We start from the raw sequence: 8,851 nt of genomic DNA on the forward strand, positions 1-8,851 counted from the left end.
TGTACGTGGGAGGAGCCTGTGATACTTATGTGCATGAGAGGAGTCTGTAATACTTATGTAAATGGGAGGAATCTGTGATACTTATGTACATGGGAGGAGCCTGTGATACTTATGTACATGGGAGGAGCCTGTGATACTCATTTACATGGGAGGAGCCTGTGATACTTATGTACATGGGAGGAGTCTGTGATACTTATGTACATGGGAGGAGTCTTTCATACTTATGTACATGGGAGGAGCCTGTGATACTTATGTACGTGGGAGGAGCCTGTGATACTTATGTACGTGGGAGGAGCCTGTGATACTTATGTGCATGGGAGGAGCCTGTGATACTTATGTGCATGGGAGGAGCCTGTGATAATTATGTACATGGGAGGAGCCTGTGATACTTATGTACATAGGAGGAGCCTGTGATACTTATGTATGTGGGAGGAGCCTGTGATACTTATGTACGTGGGAGGAGCCTGTGATACTTATGTACGTGGGAGGAGCCTGTGATACTTATGTGCATGGGAGGAGCCTGTGATACTTATGTACATAGGAGGAGCCTGTGATACTTATGTATGTGGGAGGAGCCTGTGATACTTATGTACATGGGAGGAGCCTGTGATACTTATGCACATGGGAGGAGCCTGTGATACTTATGTACGTGGGAGGGGTCTGTGATACTTGTGTACGTGGGAGGAGCCTGTGATATTTATGTACATGGGAGGAGCCTGTGATAGTTATGTATGTGGGAGGAGCCTGTGATGCTTAAGTACATGGGAGGAGTCTGTGATACTTATGTACATGGGAGGAGCCTGTGATACTTATGTACATGGGAGGAGCCTGTGATACTCATTTACATGGGAGGAGCCTGTGATACTTATGTACATGGGAGGAGTCTTCGATACTTATGTACATGGGAGGAGTCTGTGATACTTATGTACATGGGAGGAGCCTGTGATACTTATGTACGTGGGAGGAGCCTGTGATACTTATGTACATGGGGAGGAGCCTGTGTTACTTCTGTACATGGGAGGAGTCTGTGATACTTGTGTACATGGGAGGAGCCTGTGATACTTATGTACGTGGGAGGAGCCTGTGATACTTATGTGCATGAGAGGAGTCTGTAATACTTATGTAAATGGGAGGAGTCTGTGATACTTATGTACATGGGAGGAGCCTGTGATACTTATGTACATGGGAGGAGCCTGTGATACTCATTTACATGGGAGGAGCATGTGATACTTATGTACATGGGAGGAGTCTTTCATACTTATGTACATGGGAGGAGTCTGTGATACTTATGTACATGGGAGGAGCCTGTGATACTTATGTACGTGGGAGGAGCCTGTGATACTTCTGTGCATGGGAGGAGCCTGTGATACATATGTACGTGGGAGGAGTCTGTGATACTTGTGTACGTGGGAGGAGCCTGTGATACATATGTACGTGGGAGGAGTCTGTGATACTTGTGTACGTGGGAGGAGCCTGTGATACTTATGTACATGGGAGGAGCCTGTGATACTTATGTACTTGGGAGGAGCCTGTGTTACTTATGTACATAGGAGGAGCCTGTGATACTTATGTACGTGGGAGGAGCCTGTGATACTTATGTACATGGGAGGAGCCTGTGATACTTATGCACATGGGAGGAGCCTGTGATACATATGTACGTGGGAGGAGTCTGTGATACTTGTGTACGTGGGAGGAGCCTGTGATATTTATGTACATGGGAGGAGCCTGTGATAGTTATGTACATGGGAGGAGCCTGTGATACTTATGTACATGGGAGGAGCCTGTGATACTCATTTACATGGGAGGAGCCTGTGATACTTATGTACATGGGAGGAGTCTGTGATACTTATGTACGTGGGAGGAGCCTGTGATACTTATGTACGTGGGAGGAGCCTGTGATACTTATGCACATGGGGAGGAGCCTGTGATACTTATGTACGTGGGAGGAGCCTGTGATACTTATGTGCATGAGAGGAGTCTGTGATACTTATGTAAATGGGAGGAGCCTGTGATACTTATGTACATGGGAGGAGCCTGTGATACTTATGTGCATGGGAGGAGCCTGTGATACTTATGTACATGGGAGGAGCCTGTGATACTCATTTACATGGGAGGAGCATGTGATACTTATGTGCATGGGAGGAGCCTGTGATACTTATGTACATGGGAGGAGCCTTTGATACTCATTTACATGGGAGGAGTCTGTGATACTTATCTACATGGGAGGAGTCTGTGATACTTATGTACATGGGAGGAGTCTGTGATACTTATGTACATGGGAGGAGCCTGTGATACTTATGTAAATGGGAGGAGCCTGTGATACTCATGTACATGGGAGGAGCCTGTGATAGTCATGTACATGGGAGGGGCCTGTGATACTCATGTACATGGGAGGAGTCTGTGATACTTATATACATGGGAGGGGTCTGTGATACTCATGTACATGGGAGGAGCCTGTGATACTCATGTACATGGGAGGAGCCTGTGATATTTATGTACATGGGAGGAGTCTGTGATACTTATGTACATGGAGGGGCCTGTGATACTCATGTACATGGAGGGGCCTGTGATACTCATGTACATGGGAGGGGCCTGTGATACTCGTGTACATGGGAGGAGCCTGTGATACTTATGTACATGGGATTTTTTTTAAATATATTTGTAAAGATTTTAAACAGTCTTCTCTCACGTTGTCATTATGGAGGATTTTTTGTAGAAATTTGAGGAAAATAATGAATTTAATCCATTTTGGAATAAGGCTGTAACATAACAAAATGTGTAAAAAGTGAAGCGCTGTGAATACTTTCCGGATGCTCTGTAAATCATTTCAATAAAACAAAAAATATCAGATGTGACCACTAGATGGCGCTAAGTATCATCTCAAATATCCTTCTCCAGCGCCATCTGGTGGCTACATGCAGCATTTTCTGTTTTAGGCGATTGATTTCCATACAGAACAGCACCGGAGATCGTCTATTTTACATTATTTTGCTCCATTCACACAGGACGAATGTACTTTCACTGGGTGGGTGAAAGGCTATGCAAATCCTTTAGAAACCACCCCCAAGAAAATATTTTTGTTTGTGCTGGATGGGAAAAGATCGCTGAATGTGTGGATAATGGGGGGATGGGGGGGGTTTGGTGGGTTTGGGAGCTGCCATTGAGGAACTACAAGTCTCAGCATACAGGAGGAGGGGAAATCTCTGCGTGCGCTCAGAGACAAGGACACAGCTGGGGCTCAAGACAGTCGGGTGACTTGGAGGGGGGGTATTTAAAAAAAAAAATGTAATTTGTATAACTGTTCACCCATCAAAGCTGAACGTAGATTTGTTTTGTGCAGAAGGAGCAAAATCGAATGTTCTCCTAGCTGTGGATTGGAAAATACTGCATTATGGCCACTAGGTGGGGCTGAGTATCATAGGAAATAAGTATTCTCATCATCGCCATCTAGTGTGAATGGGAGGAATACCGCATTATGGCCACTAGATGGGGCTGAGTAGTATAAGAAATAAGTATTCTCATCAGCGCCATCTAGTGTGAATGGGAGAAATACCGCATTATGGCCACTAGGTGGGGCTGAGGTTGCTTCCGTCAAACGCTTCTCACACAGGTCATCGTGGAGATGGGCGATCCTCGGCTTTCTCGGTCGCTCTTCTCTGGTTGTCCTCAACATCCGTATTCTGGATCTGTGCTGAAGGACGACACCGGCAGCCAGGGAACCGGCAACTTCTGGGGCTCGAATGCTGATGACGTTGTCCCCGCCCGCCGACGCGTTTCACTCATTGTGAGGCGAGTGGGCTTAGCGTGGGAATTTAACGTCATACGTGTCGCCGGCACCAAACTGGCGTCAGATTCTGTGGGCGGAGAGACTGATTTTAATTTTACAAATTTATTGTAATTATCATAGAAAAAAAAAAAAATCGGAGAAAACTCCACCCTATAGATCAGTGATTGCGAACCTTGCCACCCCAGAGGTTTTGGAACTACATTTCCCATGATGCTTATCCACTCTACAGTAGAGCATCATGGGAAATGTAGTTCCAAAACATCTGGGGTGCCAAGGTTCGCCATCACTGCTATAGATGAATGAATGGAAGGAGAGACTCCGGGGCCATCTAGTGGTCAGTGTGCAGAAGGCAGAAACCACAGTATGTACCTCTCGTTATATATATATATATATATATATATATATATAAATCTCTCATTATATTAGACATGGGCGCCGTCAATAAATTCGTTTCGTTCTGTTCCGTTACGGTTCGTATTAAAATTAATTCGTATTTTGTGTCCGAAATTCCGTTTCGTACGAAATACGAATTGTCGTTAGGTTCGTTAACTTGTATGAACGTTCGTTACGATGAATTTAAAGGCAAAAATATACCTCAAGATAATGACAGTCGATGCTGATGGAAGTTTGGTTTTTATCCAAAATACGAAATTCCGTTGAAGAATTTCCTATCCGAAATACGACTTTTCATTAGATGAGAAAGAGAGAAGCGGATTGTCTGCCATGCACCGCTGGTCCAGTTTTCGCCTGCTCCTCCTGGGGCTGCTTATTATGAGGGGCTCCCACCATCCCCGTGCTAAGCTGACTTCCTCCTGGGGCTGCTTATTATGAGGGGCTCCCACCATCCCTGTGCTGTGCTGACTTCCTCCTGGGGCTGATTATTATGAGGGGCTCCCACCATCCCTGTGCTGTGCTGACTTCCTCCTGGGGCTGCTTATTATGAGGGGATCCCACCATCCCTGTGCTGTGCTGACTTCCTCCTGGGGCTGCTTATTATGAGGGGCTCCCACCATCCCTGTGCTGACTTCCTCCTGGGGCTGCTTATTATGAGGAGCTCCCACCATCCCTGTGCTGTGCTGACTTCCTCCTAGGGCTGCTTATTATGAGGGGCTCCCACCATCCCTGTGCTGTGCTGACTTCCTCCTGGGGCTGCTTATTATGAGGGGCTCCCACCATCCCTGTGCTATGCTGACTTCCTCCTGGGGCTGATTATTATGAGGGGCTCCCACCATCCCTGTGCTGTGCTGACTTCCTCCTGGGACTGATTATTATGAGGAGCTCCCACCATCCCTGTGCTATGCTGACTTTCTCCTGGGGCTGCTTATTATCAGGGGCTCCCACCATCTCTGTGCTATGCTTACTTCCTCCTGGGGCTGCTTATTATGAGGGGCTCCCACCATCCCTGTGCTATGCTGACTTCCTCCTGGGGCTGCTTATTATGAGGGGCTCCCACCATCCCTGTGCTGTGCTGACTTCCTCCTGGGGCTGTACCTCTGCTGTGCTCATTATGAGGGGCTCCCACCATCCCTGTGCTATGCTGACTTCCTCCTGGGGCTGCACCTCTGCTGTGCTCATTATGAGGGGTTTCCACCATTCCTGTGCTGTACTGACATACTGAGCACAGCAGGGGTACAGCCCCAGGAGGAAGTCAGCATAGCACAGGGATGGTGGGAGCCCCTCATAATAAGCACAGCAGGGGTACAGCCCCAGGAGGAAGTCAGCATAGCACAGGGATGGTGGGAGCCCCTCATAATAAGCACAGCAGAGGTACAGCCCCAGGAGGAAGTCAGCATAGCACAGGGATGGTGGGAGCCCCTCATAATAAGCACAGCAGGGGTACAGCCCCAGGAGGAAGTCAGCATAGCACAGGGATGGTGGGAGCCCCTCATAATAAGCACAGCAGGGGTACAGCCCCAGGAGGAAGTCAGCATAGCACAGGGATGGTGGGAGCCCCTCATAATAAGCACAGCAGGGTACAGCCCCAGGAGGAAGTCAGCATAGCACAGGGATGGTGGGAGCCCCTCATAATAAGCAGCCCCAGGAGAAAGTCAGCATAGCACAGGGATGGTGGGAGCCCCTCATAATGAGCACAGCAGAGGTAATGCCCCAGGAGAAAGTCAGCACAGCACAGGGATGGTGGGGTCCCCTCATAATAAGCATAATGACTGAGTCCGTCGTCGATGCAAAGACAACTGATCCGAAATTCGTAAACAAAAGTTCGTATTGCGTACAGAATTCGGGCGCATGGCAATTCGTATTTCGGATCCTCCCAAACGTACGAATTTTGGGAAATTTGTACGAAACGAAATCGCACATGTCTACATTATATATCTATACAGTATATACCTCTCATATATATATATATATATATATATATATATATATATATATATATATATATATATATACATACATACACACACAGTATATACCTCATTATATATAGGAATCAACTATATTATATATAACGTATGCGACAAAAGTAAGTATACCCCTCGGTAACATTTGTGTAAATCTTTTCTTCTCTCTTTTCATGTGACAACACTGAAGAAATACCATTAATGGCTGTGTGTTGAGTTATTTTGAGGGGACAGGAAATTTACACTGTTATACAAGCTGTACACTCACTACTTTTACATTGTAGACAAGTGTCATTTCTTCAGTGTTGTCACATGAAAAGAGAGGAGAAATGTCACTGAGGGGTGTACTTACTTTTGTGAAATACTGTATTTAAATGTATAATAATAATAGTGTGTGACTGTGTGGGGGAGGGGACATTAGAGTGTAAGCTCCTCTGTACAGAGACTGATGTGACTGTGGGGGGAGGGGACATTAGAGTGTAAGCTCCTCTGTACAGAGACTGATGTGACTGTGGGGGGAGGGGACATTAGAGTGTAAGCTCCTCTGTACAGAGACTGATGTGACTGTGGGGGGAGAGGACATTAGAGTGTAAGCTCCTCTGTACAGAGACTGATGTGACTGTGGGGGGAGGGACATTAGAGTGTAAGCTCCTCTGTACAGAGACTGATGTGACTGTGGGGGGGGGGGGGGACATTAGAGTGTAAGCTCCTCTGTACAGAGACTGATGTGGACTGTGGGGGGAGGGGACATTAGAGTGTAAGCTCCTCTGTACAGAGACTGATGTGACTGTGGGGGGGGAGGGGACATTAGAGTGTAAGCTCCTCTGTACAGAGACTGATGTGACTGTGGGGGGGAGGGGGACATTAGAGTGTAAGCTCCTCTGTACAGAGACTGATGTGACTGTGGGGGGGGGGGGGACATTAGAGTGTAAGCTCCTCTGTACAGAGACTGATGTGACTGTGGGGGGGAGGGGACATTAGAGTGTAAGCTCCTCTGTACAGAGACTGATGTGACTGTGGGGGAGGGGACATTAGAGTGTAAGCTCCTCTGTACAGAGACTGATGTGACTGTGGGGGGGAGGGGACATTAGAGTGTAAGCTCCTCTGTACAGAGACTGATGTGACTGTGGGGGGAGGGGACATTAGAGTGTAAGCTCTGGGGAGGAGGGGTACGGTCACATTGTATGTCGGGGGGACATTAGAATGTTAGCTCTGGGGGGGTACGGTCACATTGTATGTCGGGGGGGGGGGACACAGTTACATTACGGCGATCAGAAAGATAAAATCTCTTACGCGTTAAATTTATAAATAAAATAAAATATGAAATCAGCTTTATTCGCACAGAACAACAAAATACTGCGATACGTCACGTCTACAGCACATAATAATATCTTTGTATAATCTCAGCCGTTGATTGGCCGGTGAAGACATTTGGGGGGTCACCCTGACAGCCCCCTAATTAGGATTTGGTGGTACCGCCGCCCTTGTGGAAGCCGCGGCACCAAACCACTGATGGCGTACAAGAGAGGGGGGGAGGGGGGGAAGGGCTGAACTGGCCTGGGGGGGGGGGGGAGGGGTTTTTGGTGGATTGCCAGCATCCAATCATAAGTGAGATGAAGGAGGTTTGGAATCCTTGTTCACCCTCCGGCAGCTTTCTGATTGGTCACCACAATACCCAATAGAGTGGAGGCAATAGAGGGAAGAGCGTGTATATAGAAGGGTATATATAGCACATGAAATATACGATTTATACAGGTGATGCCAAAAGGGGGGTGAAGGCGCCCCCTCCTGGACTTTGTTACTTGGCTCAAAAAAAAAAAAGGAAGTGAAGGATTCTGGGAACCCGAGGTCCGGTGTGTTCTTAGTCCTCCAGGAACGTTCCTTCCTCGATGTAGGAGGAGCGCCCCCCTGCTGGGCACAGGAGGCATGGCGCCTTTGGGGCACTAGGGTCGTTCCTGGCACTGCAGGGCCATCTGGAGGCTCAGCTTCCGGGCGATCTCCCCGATTAAAGTCCAATACTCGTCAAAGCTGATCTTCCCGTCCTCGTCCGTGTCCAGCGACTGGATCAGCTTGTTGGAGGCTTCTTTGCTCTGTGTATTCTGGGGGGGGGGGGGGGTAGAAGATATTTTAGGGTTACAATTATAAAAAACATATATATATATAAATGTATAATCTGAACGGACATTGGTTCCATGCAAATTGGGCAAAAAACCTCCAGAACAAACGTTATTTTATTATGGACAGTAGCAAAATATTGCATTATGGCCACTAGGTGGCGCTGTGGAGAGTTGGGAATAAGTATCTATTTATAGCAAGAGATACAACGTAACAATTCTGGAGAACGCTTGAGGGAATTATAAATAATAGCTACAATTATTGGCTACATTTGTTTGCCAATTTCCTGTCCTACAAGTTTTATCTTGGAACGCTCTCCAGGCAACCCCTCTAAAATTTTTGCCAGGATTATTTGGGACATCGTTGGGGGAGATTTCCCCTTTGCTTCCTCTTCCCTTGACACCAGGATGGGGTCCCGGGTTTACCTGCCAGCGTTTCTGGCATCCGCCTCTCCCACCAACCCCGGGAATCTATATACAACCTTTTTACTTCCGAATTGTCCAGCTGTGCTTTTTGGCCTCTCTGGCCATTTCCCTGTAGTTTTGGATATCTTCATTGGACGGGGGAGTAGACTATGAACACACACACG

The sequence above is a fragment of the Lithobates pipiens genome, unplaced genomic scaffold (assembly GCF_037356315.1).
Source record: "Lithobates pipiens isolate NorthernLeopardFrog02 unplaced genomic scaffold, aLitPip1_a1.2 Scaffold_30, whole genome shotgun sequence".
NCBI lineage: Eukaryota > Metazoa > Chordata > Amphibia > Anura > Ranidae > Lithobates > Lithobates pipiens.